Raw genomic sequence first — 15,855 nt, 5'->3', positions numbered from 1 at the left:
AGAAAACCTCCGTTATTTAGAGGGTAGGCAAATACAAACTAGAGTGGGGTTTGATCAAAACAGTTATCATGACTCAATACACGAATCAGTTTATAAAATAGTTGCGAACTATATATAACCAATAACTATTCATTTCATAGTTTAATGCTATACAATGTATTTATAAGTTAATTGGGGTTAATTTAAGTAATTGGGGTTTAATTCACACTAATACAATAGGTACGCTATCTATTGGAAAAATGTATACTCGAAAGCTATATTTATTCATATCATATAACCAACCAGGTTTCTGTTAAAACTTTCAAATTGCCAAAGGCGTAGAATCACATAAAATAAAAACAGATCAGATATCGGGTGGTCAAAACCACGCCAGCAGCATAATGCTCGATACGTTGTGTCGTCTCTGAGTTTTGTTTGGTATTTATTTGGTATATTTTGTTCCATATTGTTGTACCTCCAGCAAAGTGTCACTCGTGCTACATTGAAGGCCAAAGACTGTATTATAACTATAAGTCGACTTTCTATAATATTTCATTACCAGCCCCGAAAAGATTTAATCCCTAAAATGAGGCCTACCATTGAATGATATTTTTCATGCTAATAGTGAACCTAATATCTTATATTGTTATATTGTTCTTATATTGTTATATTGTTCTTATACTGTTTTTGTTTACCGTCACGTGATAAAAATGTTACAATCTGGCAATGGCCCTCAAGTAAACTCAACATAGGTTTACAATTTGTTAAAGACATCTGTTTGAACAGTGGTGAGCTAAACTAATTTGTACACACGTCTAAAAAGTATACAAATGTAAAATAATGCTGCAGCAAATGTTAAACGTCTCACCAGGGGATAGATAAAATAGGATAACGGTGATTTAGATTTTTTTGCTTTTTTAACAAAGAATAAACAGTGATCCTGTTGAGCGCAATTAACAGAAACTTAAATTTATTTGGTACAAGAAAAGTAATGTTTAGAAATATTGAAACAGGATAGGTAACGCTTGAGACGGGATAAGCAGTGTTTTGGACAGGAAAATTAATGTTTTGGAACAGTAAGAGGAATGATAAGGACATTTAAATCAGGTAATATTTTTTTAAGGAATGGTTTATTTCGAAATATTTCATCAGTATAGTAACGCCCTTCATATTGATTAACTTTTGTCAATTATGTGTTTTTCATATTTATATTTGACTATCGGATGTACCTACCGATCATGACATTGCTCGGTGCATCACAGCACCTCACATGATGCTTCCACCCCACCACTTCCCAGGTTTTTAATTCTCTTTGAAGACATTTTTATGAAAATATTCAAAAGGTTTGTGTGTCAGTGAAATGTGGGTTTGCTATTCCGTTTCAAGAGGCATGAGAAGTAGCATTACATATGTACGGTTATGTTGATGCGTAAAAACTCGCTTGTCGGAGAGACGAGTACATTTTTGAGAAGATCCACATCACTATCTGTAAAGGTAGGAAAATTTGAGTTCTGAATGTAAAATAATGTAAATTTAAAAGTCCATTGGTGAGCTAAATGTGTAGACAGAAAGTAAACAGGTTGATGTCGTTACTAGATTGTGTGAGTAAAATATTTAGAGATTTTGGAGATTATACTTTTTACTAAAAATATTTCAATGAGGTGTGAAACTTACGAGAACATTTAGGAAATACATTCATGGTCAATCTTCAGTCCTTTTCACAAGTATATTATATTATCAACACTTTATGGCTTGTGTGTTGTAGATAAGATATATTGATTAGAAAATTTTCTAGTATTTGAATAGAAACTGGGGGTTTCCTATGCACCTAATTTTCAATGCAACTATACACTGAATTTGTAAACAAGTAATGTTAAAAGATTGGTTTGATTTATCACCTAAACATTTTTGAAATAAGTAACAATTAAGCAATCAGCTCTGAGTTAAAAATTTGATATTAACGTGTTGAAGTAGAAAACAGCTGTGAAAAAGTTCTCTCCTGTCAAGAAGAAAATTATTCCCTCTCAGTGATACGTAAATAAACACACGCTCTGCTGGACCTGAAGTGATGTGAGATGTAAGGACCAATAAAAGGCAAAAACATTCCCGAGACCGGAGACTGGAGACTGGACAACATCATTTGTGAGCTACATAACAAAGTCCACTTAGGTCCTGCTCTTGAACCTGTTCCTGCAGGGTATTATCCGTGAAAATACTAGGTCCAGGAAAATAACGATTGTTAGAAAATAACATGAGTTATAAAAACAACTCAAGTGTTTTCAGAATGGAAAAATGATTGGTAAATACTAACCTTTCATATCATTATAACAAGAATTATTATAAAGTTTATTTAAGTAAATGTGTACAGATCCGTCATAAGTCATGCTTTTGAGGTGCCTCCAGGGTATTATTACTAAATACTAGGTAATATAAAGTACTAAAATAAAAAAAAACCCACAGGTATGAGATTGGTACTTACAAGACCTCTTCAATCATGGCTTCAGGTTGACCAAATTTAGTCTGATAGAATCTACGTCAAACATGAGACAGGGGTAAGCGTGACTTTTGCCGTCGGCGTAAAACTTAAGACGTAAACAGTAATAAAAAACCTCATAAAAGAATTTTGTTTATCGAGAAATAATAATTTTAAGTGTGTTTCATTTTAACTTTGCTATTATGCTAATAGTTTTTATTTCCTCGTCGCCATGGTCTAATGAACTCTGCGATGATCCGCAATCCCAACAACTATGATCTTTTGTATTATATGAAGTCCATAATTTGTGTTAAGAAATATGTTTCTTAACATAAATTATAGACTTCACATAATACAAAATATCTTAAAGTTTTGAAATTTCGGCATAAGAAAGAGTTTCGAAAAAGGCCTAACAAGCATGCCAGCTGTTTTATTCGAAAACTATTCGAAATTTCACAACCTTAACCATTATTACCTTTTAAAACGGTTAGGTTTATGAAAAAAAAAACATAAGAGTAAAATCGTCTTAAAATTACATTTTCTACCGGAATACATCATAAAATACAGGGTGTTCTATAAGAAAAATCAAGTTGATTGCCATATTGGAAAAATGGCGGCTAAAATATTTTTTTTACTTGACTACAATTTTTAAAATAAAAAGTTCAAGGCACTTAGCATTTAACTTTTTTTTATACCTCTTATAGTTTACGAATAAAACAGCTGGCACACTTATATATCAATCACAATGTATATCAAACAACAAGACAAAATACAACCATGATGGACAGTAGCATACTTAAACAGTGATTTTGAAGCGTAATCAACAAATTAACATTTTTTTGGGAAGTTAACCTTGATCCAAACATAATGTAATAAATAAGTACACTGTATTAGAGATGAGCGTAATCAAAAGAATAACAACCCATTTCAACATAGCTTTGTTTAATTAACGTACTAATGAATCCATCAAACAATGTTCAATCAGAAGTTCATTGATGTTGATAAATTAATTACCTCTCATTCGAATGTAAAATTGTTAGTCCGTTGTTTATTAATTAGAACATTAAAAGATATCTTTATCACAATGGCCTTAAGCCAGTACAACATATCGTATGGATATTTCATATTCGTGATCAATGGCATTATATTGAAATTTTATACCAACAATTTTGGTGGTTATGCTGAATATTATATCTTAATCTTACTAATATTATAAATCTGAAAGTTTGTGAGTTTGTGTGTGTGTTTGTTGCTCAATCACGCATAAACTACTGGACGGATTGGGCTGAAATTTGGCATGATGATAGCTCACATTCCCGATTAACATTAAAGCATATTATTATCCCAAAAATCCTTTCGGGCTCCGCCCCAGTGGCTCTGGTTCCCCATGTTAACCTTATGGATTTTCATATTTAAAAGGAATTAATGAATCTTAACAGCTGTTTCAATTAAACAAGTTGGTTCTGTTCTATGATGTTCAATAGCATAAAAGTTACAAGGATTACCAACAGGGTGCAGCACTATTATTTTTTTTTTTATTTATGACAACAGCTAATTTCCAACCAAAAGACGTGAGTGAGCGTAGCGAACGAACTTCAACCTGGAGGCGAGTTAGCGTAGCGAACGAGCTAACCTGAAGGCAAGTGAGCGCAGCGAACGAGCTCCAACCTAAAGGTGAGTGAGCGTAGCGAACGAACTTCAACCAGGACGTGAATGAGCCATGCGAATACTTATGAAGTTAAACGGGGCAAAGCCCGCGGGTACAGCTAGTAGGAAATATGTTTGGTATACCTAGGCTACAATTGGTTATGTTGTGCATTCTGTTACCGTATTTTGAATTTCAGACTTTGCATCTTGCATCGGTTTTGGATTTCAGACTTTGGATTTCGGATGAAAAGATTGTTTAAAACATTCCAGAAGCTTCTACTGATTTTGAGGAAGGTTTAAAAATATAGGCCACTTAGTAGCCCTAACTAAAAAATATAAGGAGAAGAACGGGTATGATTGTGTTACCCAGTAAAATGATCCTAAATTTTAGAATACACATACCAGCTTGAGTTCTAGCATGTAGGCTTACGTACACAATACATTTCTAGAAGCTAAACAATTACATCTATAGCAACGTTCCTTGGGAAGTGCTACACGTATTTCAACATTTGGTAACTGCCCTGTAAAAATAATTGGCGTAGACTAAAACTAAATTGATACATCACAGTCCCTTACAGTACAACAGTAGTTGCTCTATTGGTGAATACCAAAGTATAAGATAAACTATTTTTTTTATATGATTAAATAGTTTAAATAACTTAACAGTTAACAGCTTTTGGCTTTTGTTCAACGAGTTTTACATCAGCCTCTTTAACGCTTATTTCACGTTCAGAAAAAGTTTGACAAAGAGTCTTTTCGAAAGCACCGCAGCCAATCCCTGGACCTACTGATTTGTGATACACCAAGCTTTTCATTATCAACTCATTGGTGTTTCTTTAAATATCCTCTGGTTTTTCAAACAGTTTGAATGGAAAACGTTTCCAGCACAAAAACCCTTTCGGTTTCGATTCCGAGTTCTGCTTTTATCCTTTCAGGATACTACAAGTTAACATATAATGCAGTACCCAACTTGGGTTTTTATGAGAATGCCATGGTATACAGAAACATAGAGCGTATAGTATCGTATGTATTTTCATTATTATAAAGTTTTTTTAGAAGTATGTAATTTTTTAATAACATAAAACAGATAGACATTATGTTTATTGAATCTATTTCATTGATACTTTCATGCCGTTATGTGTTTAAACTTTTCACTTACATAAAAGCCAAGACTGGCTCGAATAAATTGGAATCTGGACGTCTAGTTTTCGATCACTTAATCCAGAAGCTGGGGCAATATAACGTCAATCACAAAACAAAAAACTGTCTTAGTGTCAGATCCATCTTAAAATAATATATTTATTATTATCTTAACAGATAGCTGTAACTGGTTCTCTTGGTAATCTTCTTCTTCTTTCTTAATAATCTATCGTTATTATTGGTAGATAATTCCTTGACATCTATACTAAAAGAAGGCAATGTGATATTTAAATAATAAAATAAAATGGGCTTGATTACTCATAAAATTATCAACAAACTGAAATAAACTGTAACAAAAAAGAGAACTTTATTTTTCCCAAATAGAAACACTTACTACAAAAATACCATACAAAATTCCTACTAGAGTTTTGTCAAAAATTATTCGTTAATGGGACTAAACTTTAAGTAAAAGCTGTAAAAGTTAACTAAATGGTTATCAAAAATAGCAATATGAATTTAGATTTTTGTTTGACAAACAAGTGAGAATAATTAATTATGATACAAAGGAAAATAAACAGAGCAAACATTTCCTACACTCAAAGAAAACTAACTGAAATAATTAACGTTTACAAAGTCAACATATCTGGTAGCAGTAATGGGCAGTTAAAAAGATGCAATTAATGTTAAAGTCTTGCCATGTACAAATCGAACACAAACCCAAACAAAGGAACAGTCCGCCAATTAAAATACCACAACCCCTTCATTTCAACGTTACAAAAACAAAGCCCGTGCATGTGGTCGGACTTCATTTTTGCTTTGTGAAAAGTGATATTAGATTATTTTCTTCTAACGAGGTGCTTCGTTTATAGGGTAGTTTTGTAGTCAAGTTGTGAAAAAATTAATTTGTATGTTGAGACTACGGATATGAATGTAGTTGTGGATATGCAAATAAGTTTTGATGCAGAAATGAGTATTTTATCTAAATTTATATTTTTAGTTGGAATTGCAATAAGCAATAAATATTATTTCGATTTCTTAAAATGATTAATTAAATTTTAAAACATGCAACAGTACAAGCATCAGAATGGAAGTTTCTATTTTTTTAGGCTAAAGTAGATATAATAGTTTCATAGATGATCTTATGATCAATTGACGCATATGTTTGATGGTTTGGATATTATTACTTTATTTATATAATTGATGTCATTGTTTTAGTTTTCTATATTCGGAAGAAAAAACATATTTACTTCACCTCGAAGTTCCGTCAGGGCCATACAGGCCTGAAGTTGTTATACTTATTTTTTAGTTTTAGGGTACCAAATCTGTATTCGATTAGTTTTATATGTACTTATAGTATTTTATATGCACATGGATTTTTGTAGGCCAAACGATTTTAATACAAATACTTCCACCAATCCAGATGTTTTCTAAACAATCTCAGCTTAATCCAATGAAGTTGATTTAAAACCCAGATCGGGTTATTACTGAATCCTTTTTAGAATAGATTACGCTTTTTAACTTACATTTAATTTTACTTTTAAACAGAGGCTGCAATAATCTTTTAGGTTGATTTCCATACCATTTTCCTACTCAAACCCGATTATCCATAGTGATGTGGGCTCGACTACTTGTCGATATTTGGACTACTAATTGTCAAAACAAATAATTCACTACTTAGTTGACTAATATTAATCAAATAGTTCTTAGCTGTATATTTTGTAGCCACTGTGTTGAAATAAGTAATCAAATATTGTAAAATAGTTTGCGGATTTTGTCAGTACTGTATTCAATTATTTTATTTTTTTTCACTCGTTGATTAAGCACCCACAAATTGGTTAGGACTCTAAACCCATACAATTTATGTGTTTTAATGTGAATAATGCGTTCAGCTTATTGGTCACTAGTGGTGAGTATATATATTTAATTTGGCAAGTCGTTTACACAGGGGATAAAACCATTGACTTTTTATTGATCCAACAGGCTTGTAACAAATTTGCCACTTTTATCATTTAAAGTCTAGATGGTTCCAAACTAATTCATCCAGTTGATAAAAAACTTCATAACATGGTGTACGTTATTATTTATTTGTATTTATATCCTCAAAATCCTCAAATTCCACGACAGGTCTCAAACAACTGCACATTTGAAGTAGGCAATTCAAGTACATCATTCATTTTGCGTTAGAAAACTACAGGCGCTGTACAGTATTTCGTGAGAATGACGGGAAACACTGACTATACAATTGTATTGATAATAGTTCTATTACGGTAATGTGTAAGCATTTAATATGGGTATTTTCGTTGAAGCATAATCTATTACCATATTTAATCAGTTGTATATTAAAATTTAACCTGAAATGAAATTCACCAAAAGAGGGCACTCCTGTAAAATCCAATTTTAGTTTTTATTAAATACAAAATGTATTCATAATAAACTAAAAATCATTGGATTAATGATTTAAATCTATATATTCTAACCCCATTAACGTATTCATGGATTTTCTACTTAATTCCCAAAGTAAATGGTATAAAACAAAAATTTAGCCGTACATTAACCTTAGCATTTAAATTCTAACGAGTGTTTGAAGGTAATTGTTGTTGTTGACTTGTTTTTATTCTATTGTTTTTATCCTGTTTTAAGAATTTACTTAAATAACGGTAGAGATGTTAAGCTTTTATTGAGTTAATTTTAAATCTAGCTCTAAAATGGTTAATTTTACGATTACGAGATATGGGTGGGAGACTAAATATGCTTTGATTATAAGTTTTACTGTGCACAAAAAGGTTGCTATTTTCATGATGAATTGTAACTAGAAGGGCGAAGTTTTACGGGTTTATAATAGGAGTTGAGAAGATTCTATCTTTCTACCTTGGTTAACTAATGGTTAATTGTACTTTGTACAGAACATCTTAGAATTTTACAGCACAGTAAAAAGTTCCAGTAATTTTATAAGAGATTAATTATTTTATTCATCGTATGCCTTTAAGTTGGGGAAGTTTGCGGCTTTAGTAAAAACACCCTCGTACCTCTTTAAAATTGTCTTTAAATCCAGAAATTTGTAATTTTATGTCCAAAAAAAAGTTAAAACACGTAAATAACACTTTGATAGATGTAAATAACCAAACACATCTGCAAAATAAAATGAAGAAAACAATTAAATAAATACATTTATAACTATAATAATGTGATGTAGAAAAAATCTTTTACGAACTTTAGATAAGATAAATTAACAAACGTATCTCTAAACATTGCGAATTATTTTCCTATTTTGAACGAATAAATCCTAGGTAGATTTCGTTTCTCGATAGAAGAAATATTCTGATCTAATAAACAAATATTAAATAGTCATAACATTTAATTGGACTATAACGTCTAAAGTGTGATACTATAGACGTATACTAAAGCTGTGATACGATTAGTTCTGCTGTAAAAACTCATATATCCACTGAGACCTTTAAAAAAGATCCCTAGTATTTGTTGAAGAAAAGGAAAACTAAATTAACACACTAAACATCGTCCCGATCACTTTATAGTCAATCATGTGGTCATGTGAATCATCGATGTCATATAAATTTTCTTGTGAGTAGCAATACTAGTATGTACTTTTGTTCTTATATACCAAGTGTTTTAAACGATATTGTTCTAGAGTTTTACAATTCGAAAGCTACAAGTTTACTTTGTTTATCTATGTACAACTGTTGTACATAATCTAATGTAAGTAAACAAACATCATCAAAAACATCTCTACTTTTCTTATTATTTTTTCTAACGTCCTAACAAAACCCTTAAATTATAAAATTCTGCCAGATAAAATGCGTCGGTTTCCTTCAGATCGTATTTCTGAGAGTGGATAACAAAATGTAACTTTACCTTTGATATTCAGCCGAGCTTGTTGTCCAAAGATCCCCAATGATGTCCACTGTCGACCTCCGGGCCTGTTTTGACCTTTTATTGGCCCTTAGTAGATATAATATGTCGCTTCACTACACACACTTCTTGAGAATATTCACAATTCAGTAGGTATAACGGATATCAAACGCGATGTTCTTTCTAACTTATTCATCGATGAGGATTTGTATTCGTGAAGTATTTCATTTGTTTTAATTTTAATGACGTTTAATTCTTTGTATTTCTAGATCTTTTTATATAAAAAAGAATAAAGATATATTATAACGTTATTTTAACGTAAACGTCATTGAATATATAATTATGGTTTTGTTTATACAAAATGGTTCAAAAAGCATGAGAAACACGTACTTTATATATTAATTTAAACTTTAATTTAGTTTTGTTTTGTACAACGTGTTTTAAAAAATCATTTGCAAAAACTCAAGACAAATTACCTTGAATCAATATTCAAATGAACCAAGGGATAGATAAATGTAGGTCAATAAATTAATGTGTGGATTTCAAATACTAGGCTGATCAACAATTTCAAATAAAAAGTTCACAAAATATTTTCAATACTAGTTTTCTCTCAAAATGGTTTAGTACACGAATATCTTTCTAATGTTTAGGGATTCATTCCATATCATTTTGTGGTGGAATTTATATTTTCTGTTCTATAATTACACAGTAGTTGATACTTCAACGTTCTGGTATGGCCACATAAAACTATTTTTATGTCTAAATTCATCACATTTGGAAGACACACATGAAATCTAAAAATAACTAAAATGATTTACTTACAAATACGTAAGAGATCATATGATTTCTACAAAAGAATTAAGATTACTGTTTCCCCATGGATTAAAGTAATCCCTTACCCAAAATACCAACAAAATCCATTTTTTTTCAAGTACCCAGGTTTGATGACGGCTCTTTAAACTTTAAACACCCAAGTTTTTACACCCCTTGGAGAGTCCAAACGTGGTTCTATTATAATGTACAAAGTTTTTTGTTTCCAGTTTGTTGTGAGAATGTACCGACATAAACATGTTTCATCACCTCAGTTGGAGGAGAAAGTAGTGATTTGTTAAAAAAAATCAAGAAACTTTGGAAATGTGTATGCAACATAATACTATTACTTTTACTAGTCTTTTAATTATAAATGTAATCAGAATTAGTTTATTTTTTTATTTTTTTTTAAATAGATTTTCTAACTTTGTAATTAACTGTCCAGCTAATAGGTTTTATATCGTTATAAAATTCAAGGCAAGATGTTCGTTAGTATTGGTTCCAAATATGTTTTGTATTATCATGTCAAGTGCTACTAACGTTTTGTACTTTTGACATTAGTTATGCAATTCTTTACAACTTATTTACAAAATCATAGGGATAATACATCAACAATAAGATAGTAATAATGTAAACACATACTGTATTGACGGTATTCAAATATGACTATAAAAATGGTACAATCCTCCACTATAATAATTGTACCATTATTATAGTCATATAAAGTAATCCAGGGGCCATCAACATGGAATTTAAGTATTCAAATATATTTTAACCATTGTTTTGCAGTTTTGTATCAGCATTGAAAACATTATTTTTGTTTATTTTTAGTTTCGAGCTACACCTTAATTTTATTTGATTTCAATTTTTTTGGCTCCTTATATTTTACAGATATTTCGTTACTTAATAAAAATTTTTATCGTGTGAGTACTTTTGCAGACATGTAGTCCTATAACAGGAGAATCTCTGCAAAGCTCGCTGTGCTGAGAAAACTTCAAGTTAAGTTAGTTGTATTTAAATATTTGATCAAACATTTGTCTTCAATTTACGTCGTAAATTTTCCATTTCACTACGAGTTTCCACCTGAAATATACAAAAGATAAATATTTTCTGAACTACACGTATTTTTGGGACACATACGAATGTTTGGATGATTTGAACAATCTCATCGGATCAAGATCAATCCCAAAAGGAAATCATCGCAGATTTCAATCTGTCACATTTGCACATATCCAATATCAGTATCAATTTCCACACTGATAACCGTAAACAACCATGACAGGATACAACACGCGCTGTTTGCCAGAGTGTATAAAACAGCGACGAATGGTGGACGGAAAATTATATATTCTTCCTGTAAAGCTGTTTTTTTTACCAAAGGGGAGCTATGACCCCATTTCACCGTCACACTTTTATGTTTCATTTCCCGGCGAACCGCGCGATTCTGTTTGTCGGTAATGCACAAAGCTGAAAGCGGGAAACTCGGTGGAAAAGGGAATTTTTAAGGAAATCGACTTAAATATTTCTGATCTTTCGGGAGCGTTAACATCACTCGCATATGGTATCCATGAGAAATATTTTGTTTCTATTTGGGTTTGTCAGTTTTTGTACCTGGTGAACGCATGCTTCTAAACTGACTCCACCGAAAATTGTACACAAGTCTATACAATGAATCTGGTTAACGTAATGAACATTTTTTACCCTTGAGCTAGGAAGATAATTTTATAAAATTAAGTGTTACAGATCAATTTTGTTTTCTGTTATCAATTGTGTGTGTAACTATTTTTTTCTATAGTTATTTTTAAAGATTTGCAATATTTTGCCAAAACCCTTTTCAAATTGTAAGCTAGGATAAAGCAACTAGCTCCTGTGAGTGAAAACCCAAACTTATCGTGCCATTTAAAGCATTGTCTTAATTAAATAAAGCATTTAAACAGACAAAATATCTCATGATTTTAGTTAATTGAAATTTATTTAAACGTTATCATTAATTTCCCCCTAAATGGTATACAATAAACTAGTTATTTTCCCCACACTACGATGTTTTTAGCCGTTTTACAAACGTTTGGAGGCCGAAAGCTACACATTGCTGTCCATGACAGCTGTCATCGTCATTTGGGGCCGAGCTGGTTTTTACATCCCTAGGGCCGAAAATAAGCTGTTCGCTTATTTTCTTTAAACATTGTAATATCTACTATATTACTACAAAGAAAACATGGCGACATCTGGTTACACACCTTGCTAGACTTGAAGTGAAGATCATCAAGACGGAAAACTCCTTGACCGATCGGCAGCCAATCAGGGAGCTCCATGCCGATGTAGGCAGTGCAGCCACCCAGTAACTTAATCTGTTTCCGGTTACTAATAATCTAATATGGTCCTATTGCACTATATTACAAACATTAATGCATATTAAATACGCAATCAGTATCCATGGCATTGCAGACTTGTTTTATTGTCACCACTGCCTAGCAACTATTTATAATTATTTTTGCTGATTCCTCAAATGATTTATTCACATAACCTTAAAGTTGTAGTTGTGTTGACTTTTAGTGTGCATTATTATTGGGGCAATAAGGTATAGTGTGGTAAAAAATAATATTCGTATCACGGACCGAAATGGTTTTGCACCTCGATCGTTGTAAGTTATCGACTTCGTCTCGAACTTAAAAACTAAAAACTATCTCGAGCCAGCAAAACCTCATTGTTGGCCTAAGGTACGAAATAATAACTTCCTCAATAAAAAATCATATTTACAATTTATTTTCATAAACCTTTTCGTCTCTTATTGCAATCTGACTGTTGTAAAAACTCAGCTGATGATGATCAGCTGTTGAGTTCAAATTAACATTTAAAACTGCAATGAAGAAAGTTGATCAGAAATACATTTGAAAGTACCCTCTCTAACTAAATCAAAATCTAGGGGGCAAAGCACTAGAGGAAATCGCATTTTTAATTATCTGTCACCCTACATCATATGATTTAAATGAAATACCTCAATCGTAAATATCTGTTGTACGAAGTGTGATAAAAGTATGTAACAGAGAACCTATATTGAAATTTAACCTTCGAGTTCTCCCTCAAAATTCAACAATAATTATTGACAGTTTATACGTTGATAATTAATTTGTTATCGGATTTTAGCAGTCGAAACATTTCAAAAAATATTTTAATCCTCTTTAGAATATGAATTTTAAAATGTGTGACAAGACTACACAAGATATTAGGTAACATTCAATAATTTTATATTTGTTTTTAAGATAACTTTAGCTTTATTAGTTCATTTACCAAGGTATATAAAACACCTTGTCACCTTATTTATAGTAAACCCGGATGGGGGAATCTAAATCTAGTTTAATTGTTTAGCTAAAAGTTTAACCATCGTTGTTTTGGTCGTAAAATTAATAATATGAAGTGTAAATAAGTGCATTCATTCATATTATCCACAATATACAGTAAGCAATATGTTTCTGTACTCTTTGTAGAGTATAAAGTTGTTGTGTGGAAAAAAGTCCAGCAAAATCAGTTTTAGTACAGAAAGTCGGCTGGAGTAAAGGCCTTTACACACCGGCGTACTGGACGTACTGTACGTACAGTACGTACAGTACGTACTGTACGCGGTCCTTTCACACCGCACAGAAACTTCCAAAACGTACACTTGTTCGTTTGCAGTCGTTTGAGTAATATCACTATCCCTTTATTTTGTAACCATGTAGGCCTTCAAATAAAAGGGTTCAAGTTAAGAGAGTTAAATAGTCTACAATTATTTTAGCGACTTTATTTTTAGATCCTATTGACCTGTGGTTCGTTATTATTGTTTTTCTTATTATATTATACATTTCAAGTCCCATAAAGAAAAACATATTTCAGTTAGAATGTGAGGGTGTATAAATTCGTTTCCGTGAGATTAATGACAATTTAATAACACGTCATATTACCCACACCACAGCAAACCTGCGGACTAATATAATATGTATTTGCATGATTGGATCTTCATTAATTAGGCCTACTTCCTTTTAAATGTTGGATGATTTAATCGAAATTGGATGATTTTTACTCGAGTAATCGTGCTAAAGAACACGCAAATTTTGAATAGATACATTTATTATACACATTATTTGCATATACTTTAATATATATTTAAATACCTACTTTGCATGGTCGCCATTTAATAAGAAAGTAGCCTATTAAGTAAAGGGCAATAAAGCCATTAGTAAACAATTGTTTTTATAAAACGCATCAAGCCAATTTAACTTAAAATAATAATTTTTCCTACAGTTACCTAACAATGTACATGTTCTCTCACTGATTTGAGAAAGCAAAGTGGCCAATTCGCTCATCAGTGAGACAATGTTAACATTGTCTCACTCTAATTACTTTGTCTCACTCCAGATTTGCAACGTGAAGGCACGAAATAGTGAGCGCGTAACATGCAGACAAGGTCGTATGCGCGCGAAATACGTTGGCAGCACTGGCTGTAAATCAGCTGGTCAGCTGTTGTACTGTTGTATTTGTCACTTCACATTAAATGTTATATTAAAAGTTCACTAAGTAAGGATTTCTCTCGAGTGAGTCAATTGCTCACTTTTCTCACTAGTTGCACAAATAACTATTCTCATCCCCACTGGTGATTCCAACTATGTTCGAGTCTTATTTGATATAAACGCGTACGTAATTTAAACACAAGGGAAGCATTAAATAAACATCGAAGTCATGTCATCACTTAAACACACAGTCCGAAAAATTACATAACAAAAATTATATTACAAAACTAGAGTAACAAATGTAATTAAATTATAGATTTTTTTAACAATTTTGCTGGGGATATGATAAGGTTTTCAGCAAAATATTTCAAAGTATTTCAATAAGTTATGCAACATAGTCAGATATAATAAATGTAAAGGAGAAAATAATTTATATTACATATGTTAAACCCGTAACAACCTTGGACGGTGCTGCCTGCAACGGCGTGTCTTGGCAACAATACATGGTGTTAAAAGTCACGCCCATTTGTGGGAGGGGGGGAAGCTCCTCCCATTCTCCCTACCATACCCAAACCCATACCCACTCCCTAACCAAAATACCAAGTCGACAAAATAAACACTCGTCGGACTTTCTGGTTCGCTGCTTTCAGTTGAATACATTACTTTCCGATAAATCGTTTCATTTTTAATATACAGTAGAAACACGAATTAAAGAGATATTTATATTTCCACTGTTTAAACAATCGGGTTTCGTTTGAAGTTAACGTCCATGTTTAGTGAGTCGTGTTTAGTTTGTTGAAACAATAGAAGCTAACTGTTTATTACTCGGTTAATATTTGTATCATTACAATGTTCAAGTTTATTTATTTATCAAATCGAAACACTAGATTTTGTTTATGTATGTATTTTCGCTTCTAAAAGTCAAATTTCGAGTACATCCAGTTATGTTTTCTATGATTAAGCAATTAACAGGGAAATTATGTGTAAGGGAAGAATCTGTTTAAAAATAGGATAGTGTAAAAAACAAACCAATGAATGTAAATTAAACGGAAAAACTTGAACTATGGTAACTTAAGTACGTAACCAAACGATGTTGAAATTTGATTGAGGCAATTTAACATAGCAAATTATTTTATTTTTTAAAGACCTATTTTGCATATAAAATCACCAGTTACTCGCTTATAAAAATATCAGTGCTGCAACGTAAAAAACGTAGATTGAATACAACATTGTAAAAACTTAAAAAAAATTACATAAAGATTTGTCAAGCCAGATTTCATCAGAAAATTATATATATACAAAATTCAGATATATCATAAATATTAATCAACCGTATGAAAAATAAAGGTACAGGGCGTTTTTATTTTGAAATTCAACCCAATTTACAAGTACTGTGAGACACTGTTTAGCGTAAAAACAAAACATGCTCAAATATTGCTATATTGTCTTCTTTGC

The sequence above is a fragment of the Macrosteles quadrilineatus genome, unplaced genomic scaffold (genome assembly GCF_028750875.1).
Source record: "Macrosteles quadrilineatus isolate MER2022 unplaced genomic scaffold, UCM_ALF_1.0 Scaffold_8__2_contigs__length_117827958, whole genome shotgun sequence".
NCBI lineage: Eukaryota > Metazoa > Arthropoda > Insecta > Hemiptera > Cicadellidae > Macrosteles > Macrosteles quadrilineatus.
This window is presented reverse-complemented; position numbering follows the sequence as displayed.